This window comes from Cygnus olor, chromosome 2 (assembly GCF_009769625.2).
Source record: "Cygnus olor isolate bCygOlo1 chromosome 2, bCygOlo1.pri.v2, whole genome shotgun sequence".
NCBI classification, from domain to species: domain Eukaryota; kingdom Metazoa; phylum Chordata; class Aves; order Anseriformes; family Anatidae; genus Cygnus; species Cygnus olor.
The window spans coordinates 145,956,210-145,968,789 of record NC_049170.1 but is presented as its reverse complement, the minus strand read 5'-3'; the positions used below and the strand labels follow the sequence as shown (position 1 = coordinate 145,968,789).

Sequence of the window (12,580 nt, the reverse complement as noted above, 5' to 3'; positions counted from 1 at the left end):
ATGGAAATAGCATGGGTACGTCTGACCTCCCAGGTCCAGGGTGCAGCTGCACCCTCCAGTCTCACCCTGGTGGCATGCATGTTGCAAGGGATCGTGCAAAGCACCACCTCTCTATCGGAGGGTAACCCATCTGCCTGAGAAAGGAAAGAGAGACATGTGCTGTGTCCCAGCAGGTCTGTTGGGCTGGATAACTAGGATTGCAACACAAAGTGGGAAAAACATCTGCCATGCAATGGAGACACATCTATTATGATACATGGATGAAAAACTTTGAAATGATGAAAGCAACTTCTCTGGAAGCATACACCATTGCCACTGCCACAAGCATGGGACCAGATGTGTTTGCTGAGAAGCTGGTGCTGCTCTGCTGTGGAAATACTGACTCCATTGACTGCAGACACTTTGTGGAAACCAGCTGAGGTCAGGAAGTCCCACAACAGTCCAGGACATCCCGTCCTGGGCAAAGCTGGGGCTCTGAAAAACATGGAGGAAATGTTAGAGAAGCTTGAGGTGGTGGAGTTCCCAGAGTATGTGTATAGGCAAATGGCAGGACACGTGCTCCACTCCCCCCAGAATGTTCCTGAGTACATCAACAAGAAGGATCCTTACCTGCTGCAATGCAGATGCTGGCACCTTTGGCAACGGCTGACAAGCAGTAGTGTGATTCACTTAGGAAGGTGCTCAGAGGCACACACTTGAGGCAGATTTTTGAGAAGATGTTAACAGAAATTTTGTGCTGTGTCTAAGAAAGGATTTACTTTCAAATAAATAGTTTACTGACATTTCTGACTGAAGAAAATCGCATGGTATGAGGGAAAAGAGATTTTTTTGTCTTCTTTTCCCCCCATTGAACGCTTGCACACTGGATTTGACCACAGTCATGGCTTTGACTCTTCTTCTTGAGACCATCACAGCAAAAAATCTTTGTCATCACTTTTTTTTTTCACCCCAGAAGGGTGCTCTCTTCTCTTTAGAGCCTAGAGGCACCCTCAGGGTGGTCACAGTCAGGAGGGACTTCTTGTGGTGAGGACATATGATTACGATGGATTCACTTATTTCATTCAACTACATCTTCCCCTGTAACTGTGTTAAAAACACTTGGTCTGAGCTGGATCTGGTCTCATCTTGCTTCACTCCTCTGAAGTCCATGCCTCCTCCTGTTTCTTGATGAGGATCTTTATCCCTGCAGGTTCAGGGAGAGTGGGATTTTCCCAACCCCTAATCCCTCAGGGTCTAAAAAGTGTGCTGCTTCTTTCTGAATCTGGAGAAGAACAAGAGGTTTCATGTGTTTTCTCTTTGTTGTAAGATGAATGTACCTGCTCACATCCAGAGCCTGTCAAGGAAATATTTTTTCCAACTCAAAATGAGATTTTGAAAAGGTATGGGGATGTGGGTCCAGTGATCAACTAAATCAACTAAACAGTGAGCAGACTCGAATTGTGTCTGCAGCAGGCAATGCACAGCACTGGGGGAGACATTTGCTGAGCAACTATTGCAGCTAAAATGGGCCAGAAGCAGCTCTCAGGGCCTCAGCACTGGTGACACCAGATATGTGCAGCCTTTGGTAGTTTGTCCTCCCACAACTCATTTATGTGTGCACAGCACAAGCATATGAGGAGGCTTGCGTCTGTAGCAGTAGGATTTGCCCAGTCCCTAATCCCTGATGGTGTGCAGGACTGGCACTTCTGTCGGAGTACAGGCAGGAATGAGGGTTTACTGCATGTTTCTTTTCTATAAGCTAGAGTGTGTGCTCACACAGAGCCTGGAAGAAAAAGGAAATCTGCAGATGTGAGATTGCACTTGCTGCTGCTTGGTGCGGAATGGGGCGTCCTGGTGCCTGCCCTTGGAGCTGAAGTAAAAACAGGTGATAGTGGTAGCAGGGTGCCAAGCCTGAAGTAACACCCCTAGCCTCTCATCAGGGCTTACCCACACTGGATGGTTCTGTACTAACATGGTCACACAGCTTTCTTGGCTCCAAACACCAGCTGAGCAAGCTCGCATCTGCCCACAATACGCTCTGTCAACAAAGCTTTCTAATGCACATCAAGATTCAGATAAAATCTTGAAGGTGTTGGATGTCTTCCTAGGATGTCCTGAATATCCTCTGCTCCGGTTCACCTTGGTGGGAACTGAACAGCATCTCAGCGTCACTCATGCGTTGCATCATAGAGATTCAGGATGTTACTGTGTAATATTTCTGTATACAATGAATAACACTGTTCAGTTGCACAATGAGGTATGGATGGGTTTGATTTCCTGGGAAGAATCAACTCCATTTCTAAGCTGGTGCATGCAGGCTCAATCAGGGTGGCAGATACTGTACTGGTGTGGATGCCCATGGCATCCTGGGCTAAGGGCTGAACTGCAGGACCATGGTCTCATTGCACCTACAAAACTTGGGGGGAAACCCAATTCCATCTGCAGGAGTAGCCCCCATTGTTTCCTTGTTACAATACTGAACACAAATAGATGCTTATTTAAATACTAAGTGAGAATTAAACATTAGATAAGTCTATTATCCCTTTAGATTAATACTGAGTACCAGATATGTTGCTAGCTGTTTAATAGTAAGGTGATGTGAGGGACTCTCACTTTCCTGTCAATGTTAATAAAGTGTGAGAGGTTTTGTTATTTAGCTTGTGATAAGGAAATCAGTCCTCCCCGTTAGCTATGAAGCGTGCATAGACCAACTTAACGAGTTTTCATGGTCATTTTCTACAAAGATAAGGAACTGAAAACTAACAACATATGGGCATGTACACACAAACACACACACAAATACAAATATATATATGCAAACAACCCACAGCCAGTTAAAGAGACAAAAATAATTCTGTCTGTTATTCCATAGCTATCATATCTCAGGCTTCTTTTTCAACAGGGGAAAAAAAGTGCAGCATATTATTTTTCAGAGTTTTAAAAGTCTTAAGCAACGATGGCATTTGTTGCAATTTATGCCAAAGTCAGTATCTCCTGGCAAAGAACTTTAGCTATTTTTGGATAAATGCACAGGAAAAGGCTCTGCTATCAGTATGAGTCCTACAGACTACAACAGGCACTGGCACATAATAGGGCAACTGGTTGTAGCCTACAAAACCAAGACTCAGTTACCAGCCTCTCCTCCTGGTGACAGCTGATGGTGTCCATGATCTTGGGTGTCACTCCTTTTCCCCTTCCAGCATCTCCTTATTTGTGTTCAGCAGTGCAAGAGTGAAGCCAGTGGAGCTTTGCTGTTGACTCTTACAGCATACCAGTTAGGCCATGGATCCCAGTTCTCAAGAGAGGTTCTTTATCCATTCACCACCAGCTTCTCCAGGCCTGAACACCAGGAAATAGGGCTGATTTTCACAAAACAGCACAGATCCAACACTGGCCTCCAGGCAGGGCCTGTTTAAGACCCTTGACAGAGATGCCTTAGGCAGGTTAGTACCTTAAACTCCCTCTTTACTCTCATGAAAAGGTTCAACCTACCCAAGATTTGACTTGTCCACTGGAAGTGCCTGTTTCAGGTACAAAGATGACTCTACAGCTGTCCAAAGCAATGTGATAAAGTACTACCTGCAAACCATTTCATGCAACTGGCCTGCTCCAAACAGCTGCAATCAACCTAAATTTCCTCAACAGATGAAGAGTTCCCTCTGTGTTCTACAGCAAGTGGAGCAGCAGAATGCTTTAAGTCTTCATTCTGCTAATTCAAAACTCTTTTGGTAAAGTACAAACTGGGGCCTGCCCCAGAATCTTTGACAGCTGACGAACAGAGCACATTTGCTTTTATGTCACCTCTGTAGAAATTGCCACAGTTTACAGTGGACACTACAATATTTTGCAATGAAGGAAAGACAAGCGATATAAATCAACTACTAATTTTACTGTGGATGAAGCAATTATTTTAAATAATTTGTGGTCAAGGTTGCTTGCCACTGCACTTTTGCTCAAAACCCATTTGAAGTAATGCTTCCTAACCTCTCTAAATAAAAAAGGGAAACCCAGAAAGCAATAGATCTTCATTAGGGTCCCATGTATAACGCATCAGCCAAATCATTATCATTAACAAATCCATCAGGCATATCTAACCTTGCTTCCAGCATTTAGATCTAATAAGATCATTAACTGTTTCATTTACATCATTACTGAAGTTCTCTGAATCACCTTTCTTGGGCTGTCTTTTTGTGGATGGATCATATATATATTATTAGTTCAAGACTGAAGGCAGGACTGTGCTCATTTGACTTGGATTCCTGCAAAGTCATATGCCAATGCGTATTCAAAGATGACCCAAATTTCTACTTTTTCTTTTTTTTTTTTTTTTTTCTTTTTAACAGTAGTATCTTTTAGGAGAGAATTCATAATCTTTATGATTATAAGAGGAAAAAGCGTTAAGGAAGTCTGAACACACTCATAAAATTGATAGATATGAGCAAAGACAACCAAGAGAAAAATGCCTATAGTTCTTGAATGGAACAGAAGAATTGGTATTTGTTAAAGAAATTAAGCCTGTACTTCAAATTCACTCAGTGGAAGGAAAAGCTACAATGTCTAGTAACTCACCAGTCTGGCTAAGCCAGGAATTCTGTAGCAACTGTAAAACTTAAAAAGAAATACACAAAAAGTGAAATCCAGGTCAAGAAACTAAGGATGAGTACAAGAGAATAGCACAAGTATGTAGGACAAAATGAGAAAGGCCAGCACACAGAATAAGATAAAGAGATATAAAGGGTAACATGAAAACACTGTATAACTTCCTTGGCAGTAAGAGGACGACCAGAAAAAGCATTGACCAGCTAATAAATGGGACAGGAAAGCTAATAACAAAACATGCCAAGAAGACCAAAGTGTTTAATGCCTTTTATTGCTTCAGTCTTCATTAAAAATCCTGACTGTAATCAGATGGTTGACACAGTTAACACCAGCCACAAAAGGGTAAGAACTCAGGCAAGAATAGGGAAAGAAATGTTTAGAAACTGCTTAGATAAATTAGATTTTCTCAGATCAGTCAGGCCTGTAATTCACCCTAGGTTACTTAGGGAACTGGCTGAACAATCTTGAAGGCCATGGTAATTATCTTGGAGAATTTGGATGATGCTGAGCTAGAAAAAGGCTGACAGAGAGCCCATTAAAAAAAAAAAAAAAAAAAAAAGGAAAAAAAAATAGGAAAAAAAAAAAGAGGACAGGCTCCCAGCTGACCTGACTTTTGTCTCCCAGAAAGATCCTTGGACAAGGGATCAAATGATGTGTAAGAGAGCAGAGTGCTCGGTAGTTATCAATATGACTTGTCAAGACCAGATCATATCAAACCAGCCTGTTTGTTTGTTTGTTTTTCCTATGATGGGGCAACAGTCATGTGGGTAGGCAAGAATGCAGTAAGGTTTTTTGACACCTCCTCAAATGGCATTTTCATAAGTATCCAGGGAATTGTGGTCTGAATCATGGGCCTCTGACTTTGCTGGGCTTGATGAACAATACTGAAAACAACCCTGCATTGCCTTCCTTGTCAGCTTTGGTTTGAAGGTCTCATGAGCACCCTGCTGCCCAAGAGCCTTGGCTAAGGGACCGCTGACTCTCAATGGCTGCTGCAAGATGCCCTCAGTGCTGCTTGGGAAATGACAGCCAAGAACCAGATGTCAGCAGTTTGATATTGTCTGAAACCGTTTATCAGGTAAGCTTCTAAGAGATTGTCCTGGGTATATATCCACTGTTATCTTTGCAGTGACTTAAGTGATGGACTAGAGAATCACTATGTTGAATCTGCATGTGATTCTAAGCACTGACAAAGTGCCAGCATCTTGGAGGACAGGCCTGAGAAATGGGAGAAATGCTCTGAAAGAAATAGGATAACACTGAATACAAATTGGCATGTCGATAGGGCTAAATGCCTCCCTGAATGCTTGATGGGAAATGAAAGGAGAGGTAGCAAAGATCTGGGAATTGTAGTGGATCATGAGCTCAGCATGACTCAGTAATGGCATCCTGTTGTGAAAGAAGCAAATATTATTCTGGGATATATAAACAGCAGAGTTGTACAAAAGACATATGAGGTAATCCTTCCATTGGTAAAACCTCCAGTAGGGAGCAGATTCCAGTTTTGGGTACCACACATCAAGAAAGACTGCAGAAAGTCCAAGGGAGAGAAATGAGCCTGGTCAGGGGTCTAGAAAACACTCTCTGCAAGGGCAGGTGTCAAGAGCTGTGTCTGCCTAATATACGTGGAGAAAGCTGGAGAGAATTGTGCCTGCCAGGCTTTGAATGAATAAAATTCTTCTTCAGTGAGGTGGTAATAAACCTTTCTGTCTCTCTTCATTTTGGATAATACAACAAGTTATAAGCTTAACAAAGATTTAAGTCAGCTTTTAGGAAAGCCCTTTCTCTGGAATAGATTCTTTCAGAAGGAATCACATCCTTCTGATGGGGACCTTTAAGACCAGACTGGTGAAATACCTGCCAGGAATGCTGGAGGTAGAGCTGATCTTGCCTTAGAAAGACTGATGGATTAGCTGCATTTTTTCTTTGTTTCTATAGTAATAAGTTGCTTTTATTTATTTTTTTTCCAAATTCCGAGTTCATATTGTAACATATTTACCATAAACAATCTCTGTACTTGTCATGAATATGAACTATGAAGATGCAGTGTGTGATATTAAACTTGTTGATGCGTAAATCAGTGAGCAAGTCAAGCATATGGTTAGTCAAAGTGCATTCACTTGTTTTAGAAAACTCCCACTTTCTTGCATGCAAAAAGCCATTGTTGGCTAAGGATGGCCATGGGCACAGAGTGCCCCATGCCTGTCTGTCCTGGGCCTCAGAGCCCTGGGCCATCCTCAGCCACAGGAAATGGAAATGAAACTGGTGTCAGCATTGTCAGGGGACATCCTACTCATCTCCACGGCCCTGGCCTCATAGGCTGATACCGTGGTGGGGCTGAAGAGGTGAGTACATGGGCCAGGTCCATGTATGATTTCCTTTTCAATTGTGCTCTAGAAATAGTGGGCAACTTTGCAGAGCCTGCATGGTCACAAGTGGGTTGGTAACGAATGTTGGCCTCCTAACTATGGGTGCCCTGTGCCCCACAGTGGCTTAGTCCTGCTCTGCCCCTCCTCGGTCCCACTCCATGACCCCAGATCCCGCCAAGCATGGCTGGTATTGGTTCTTGAGGTTGTGGAGGCCTGGTGCAAAGAATGGAGCAGACATCTGAAGCCAGATGGAGACAAAAACATTGAGTTACTTCTTTCCATGGCAGCCTGCAGTTAGATAAAGCTAAAGTGATGTGTAACAGCAGGTGTCCTCATTTTGGCCTGAAAAGACAGACTTTGATCTTGTGCGTGGCTGTCACCCAGCTCACTAAACAGAGTTGTCTTGTTTTGCTCTTTATTCCAGTAGATGATGCCAATGCTTCGTTGTTTATTTGGATTCTTTTTATCTTATCCAATGTATTTTGCTCTGGGTGAAGATACAGGCGTAAAGTCAACAAAAGGACCTAGGTGTTGCAACACCGAGGATCCCTTAACTGTTGGGCGCTTTGCCATGTAGTGGAATCCCAAGCCCCATCTGAAATACCAGGTCTCCCTAAACAAAGCATGGGGTTTAGCACAATGATTTATCTCTGAGCATCACATGGGAATGTGTCTCTGCCATTTAGCCATTTATTATTTCCCAGCCAGGAAAGTTAGAGAGGAGGAAACTGTCTCATGTGACTTGGGAGAACCTTACACCCACTGAATAACAAGCAGTGATGGGGGAAGGGGTGGAGGGAAGTGGAGCAGTTTGGAAACAGCCTGAAGGCAGAAATTTGACACAGAAACTCTGGCATACATTCCTCAAGAACAGATAGGCTGATGGAGGAGAAGAGGGGTTCCCAAACGATTTGTGAGCAGAAGGCAGGGTGCTAAGCAATTTACATAATTTATTCACAACAGTTAGTTCAGCCAGCTCTACCAAGGACATGGAAGCTAGACCCTTTAAATATCCCCTGTGGGAGAAGTGAATCTGACTGCCTGAGCTGAGCCAAAGGCCACTGACATCTCCAGGAGCTTCTCTGCTTCCCCCCGGGAGTTTTGGGCCAAGCACTGGGGCTGGTGCTGCTTGGTCCCACACACCACTTTTGTACCTGTGCAGAGGGGCAGCTGAGCACTTACTCCCACATCCAACCCACTGTTGGACTTCTGTCATTTTCTTTTATTTTTATGTTTATTCACCCTCCGTATATTAGGTTAGTACCCCAATACTCAGGTGACGCTCACTCTGGGAATATGCCATCAGCAACAATCAATTATGAAATATTCTGAGATGCCTTTGGCTGCCTGAGCCTATTCAGAGCAGTCTGCATGGGAAAGATGAAACTGCCCCACACAGCAAGCAAATCCCACACTGTGCTGGGAACAGGAGGGTCCCTCACTGCCCTGCTGCTCCCTCCTGCTTTCTGTTTTTTGCTATGCAAAGTTGTATTGAAATGAATTAGATGCTTGTACTGAGCATTTCAATGGGACTTCACATAATAAAACAGAAACTCAGTAATATTACCTGTCATTGAGTCTCTGGGAAGCAAAAAGGTCCTTGCCAAGTCCCGCTGAATCTTGAGCAATCTGTGCACGGCGTCGGCATGGCAACACACAGATACAAATTCCATGCATCATTTGTCTGGGGACTAGTCTCTCTCCAACCTTCAGCTTGGAGCTCGACACTGGCCAAGTGTCTAGTTAATCTGAGTCATTGAATTGCTGGAAGGGACTATAGGGTTAAACTGGGATAACCTAAATAGGCTGATAAAAGACTATTCAGTAAGAGATGCAAGTACCCAGCATCTCCCAGGTTTTAGCCCACATGCTCTCGAGTCCTGAGTTGAACTTAATCTAAAAGAATAAAGGGTAGACACTGGAAATTCCCCAAAAACTTGGAAAGACACCCAGTGTGATCTTAGTCTCTGCAAGAGCTGGAAAGATTTATTTTAAAAAGAGGTTCTGATGGTTAAATATTATTTGGAAGTGTGGTTTCATTTTGTATGTACAGTGGTTTTTTCTTAGTTCCTTTCCTGTTCTATAATCTCCTCTGTTTCTTCAGTGTAATTAGCCTGTTGTTTTCAAAAGGCTGCTGATTGTGTCTCTTATGTATGTGTGAATTGAACTCATTATGCACTGACTTAGCTCCCTGGGCTGTGTGTGTGTGTTATGTATGCTGCCTGTGTGGTGCGATCCCTGACCCGCACCAGAAGGAGCTTTGCAGGCTCAGAGATTTGCATGTGGGCTTAGGAAGAGGATAACTCAGCAAATGCTTGACTCAACAGCAACAAGCCCAGGAGCCCTGGCTGATGGCTCTGGAGCCACGGCCTCCCATCCTGGACACATCAGGGTCTTCATCCCCAGGCCAGTCCCACAACAGGAGCCAATTTAATCAAAGGGGTCTGTCAGGGATGTGTTTTGTGTAGTGTTTGTGGTCCAAGTGCTCAGCAGATGTACTCCAGTGTCTCTTGCAAGGTCATCTAAAAGAAGAGTTCTTGCAGAGTCCTGGTGTTTGTAGGTTCTGTTCTACACCAAAGTCTTACCATACTAGCACTGGAAAAAACAGGGTTTCTGGCTCCAACATAACATAATTATACTGGAGTAATGGTCCCTGAGAACCTGTATCAGGACCCGTAGTCTCTAAGTCCTGGTTTTATGGATGCTCTATAGGAACAAATTAGAACTGGGCTTTCAAGGGGTTTTACATCTCCATGAGTCTTTGGAAAGCCTGGCTTGGGTGGCTGCCTTAGATCAGTAGATATTACAGTCATGGGTTCAAGGTGCTGGCACTTCTTGTCTGATAGAGCATTGCTTTTAAGACATGCTGGCTCCCAGGTGACCTTGAGTCTGCATTTGATCTTCTGAAACTTTGAGATCATCTGGGCAAAATAATTTGGGTTCAGCAAATCACCATTTTTGGCAAAAACGTTTTGTCCCCAGACTTCTGACTAGCATTACTTCAGAGCAGTACACATTTACTGGGAGAGAGTGTTCAAGGGAAATAAGAACTTCCCATGTGGCTTCTCGGTATGCTTTGAGCTAGGTTCTGGGGGAGCTGCCTTGTCAAAGCACAACCTCCCTCTCCTTTGCTGTCCACGCTGTGTGTGGCCCGCTACATCCTCACAGCAATTATTAAATACAAGTGTCATCAAGTCACATGTCTCCTCAACATCAAGCTTTTAATTCACAATTGTATTGAGAAGTTGCCATTCCTTCATGTCTCCTTCGTACTAAGTTCTTCAAGTGTGAAAGACTAACGAGTATGGAAAGTACTCTCAAAAAGCTCCCTGAGTTTTATTTTGTGCAGTGATCACCCATAATGTACAGAAACTAAAACAGAGTAACTCCAGATTATTGAAAGGAGCAGGGAGGAAGGGAGGAAAATTGCATTCCCTTTGTCTTCTACATATGGTCACTCATGGGAAACCTGTTTACTTGGACTCTCTAGGGTAATGTGAATTTCATCCTTAAAGAATGAATATTCATTCATTTGGTGGACTCAAAGTCAAACTCAAAGTTAATGAGATACTTCTCCCCATGCAGGGAGGCACTGTAGCTGGAAGGAATTTTATCAAACATAAGTACCATCCATAGATGCCAGGTTCCTATTCTGTGTTGGCATGACAACTTTCAAGCTGATACTTGTTTTAGTGGCTGAGCAATCAGCCAAAAGTGACAAGTTTTTCTTGAAGACAGCTTGACAATCTAGCAACTACCACATTACTACTAAAATGCACACTATGAATCAGCACAATCACTTTACATTTTCCTAACTGATAATGATAAAGCATATCACTATGTAAATACAGGATATAAATTCTTCTCAGTCTGCAGTACCAAGAGGAGAAGAGTGATGAACAGCCACAGAGGGAAAATGTTTGTATCATAACAGTGCCTGTTTTTCTTTTATGGAGCTCATTCATAATGTGTATAGAAATTAACAGCATGGCAGGGGAAAGGGGGACGTGGACAGCAACTGTCATTCCTGGTACCACGTAGCCACATCAGCCTTCAATTCTGTAATTAAACAATCAGTTTCTATAACTCCGAGTTGAACCTTTTTAGAAGGGAAGTCATCTCAGTTTCTTGCTGAAAGAAAATGCAATTGGAGTACTGGGCTCAGAATTAAACTATACTTGACTGGCATCTAAAAGCCATTTTAGGAAGCAAGTAGTTTTTCTATGAGTAGGGGAAAAAAATCATTAGGCTTACAGTGACATTTCTGCTAGTAAATTGCACCTTTAACCTCAGATTCTCAAACAGTGCTCTGATAAGTTACTAGCTGAGCCTAGAAGAACTGGTGAGGCAGGTGAGATCTATTTATCACTCCTGAGACTTGCTCTGCTTCATATCTCTGATATGCTCACTAGGTATCTCTCCTGGGTTGTGACTAGTGCAGGCAGAGAAGGTTGACCTTGCCCAGGTTTTTGGGCAGGAGGTATGAAGAATAGAAGAAACATGACATTGCAGACACAATCAGGGTAAAACTCCCAGGGTCTTTGTAGAAAAGACACCATCTTCTAGCACAGCCAAAGGCATGGTTGCTCCCCCAACTCATGAGTGCACACATGTGAGGGCATGCCCATGACTGTATATACAAAAGTGTTTCCATCACATGATCTGCTGTTCATTTCCAGTCTCATGGTCCAACATGAATCATCCAGAAAGCTAAGAGGCTTGGGAGGTGGCATACTGAAGCCTTTGGGGAGGTCTGATCCAGCCAAAAGAGCATCAGTCTGGGACTTGGAATGGCTACACACATTTTCCTTTCCCGGCCTTGGTCATCAGGAGGGTGATTCAGCCGTCTAAATGTAGTGCCCTTTGAAAGACTCCAGGGTATCCAAGCTATGCATGCAAAGCCATCATGTCCAAGTCCCACAGAAGGCCCATAGCCTTTTTCCTGGATCAGCAACTGGAGGCCCAGTGTATACTTTAGAGTATTTTAGATGGGGTTAGATGCATATATCTGTTAGCTGAAGTCCATCCTTACTCAATTAATTCCTAATTCTTTAAGGAATATAGGTTTTGCTCCCTTCAGAGACATGAAGCTGGGAAGTCTCAGTGGTTTAGGAGGTGTGGAGCCCTTTGAATATCTTCATAATATTAGATATTGGTGAGTGAAGGGATGTAGGGCATACCACCACTGGTAGCAGTCCTACAAAGACAGCTTTTCCTCTTGTGACTGGAAAACTGGTTTAGCTATCTCTGCAGAGCCCTCCTTGTCCTGCCAATGCTTGGGAAGTCTCAGCATGTCGGGACACTGTCACTGCCCTGCTCTTACTGAGGGAAGAGCAGAGCACAGGCCTTCAAGATGCTTCAGGCTAGCTGGTTGGAGGTCCAGGTGCTGAGGTTAGCTAATGAAGCCTGCAGCAGGTTGTTAGGAGGGTTTCAGCTCATATCCAGCACCTAGATAAAATGCTTTGACTATGCCTGGACTGACTGATTAGTTTGACCTGGTGAGCTGTGCCATGTAGGCCTACCATTTGGGATGTCTTCTAGTGTCAGGGTGTCTTGCCTGGGCTTCTCAAAGTTCACACACCTGTAGTCTTCTAAGGACCAGGCACCTAATTCCCACTAACTTGATAATGAGA

At 43.6% G+C, this 12,580-nt stretch overlaps 2 long non-coding RNA genes across 3 annotated transcripts in view; one reads left to right on the top strand and one right to left on the bottom strand.

The window, feature by feature from the left end:
* On the bottom strand, positions 1-8,585 carry LOC121064816. The gene is made up of 3 exons (XR_005816707.1): positions 8,515-8,585; positions 3,112-3,318; positions 1-474 (listed from the first exon to the last, which is right to left on the bottom strand). It is a non-coding gene; the product is annotated as an uncharacterized LOC121064816 (long non-coding RNA).
* Positions 5,494-12,580, top strand: part of LOC121064815 — a 25,575-nt gene continuing 18,488 nt past the window's right edge. The window contains exon 1 of one of the 2 annotated variants that reach the window (XR_005816705.1): positions 5,494-5,656. This is a non-coding gene — a long non-coding RNA (uncharacterized LOC121064815). The remainder of the gene's footprint in view (positions 5,657-12,580) is intronic. The other variant, XR_005816706.1, reaches the window with a different exon arrangement.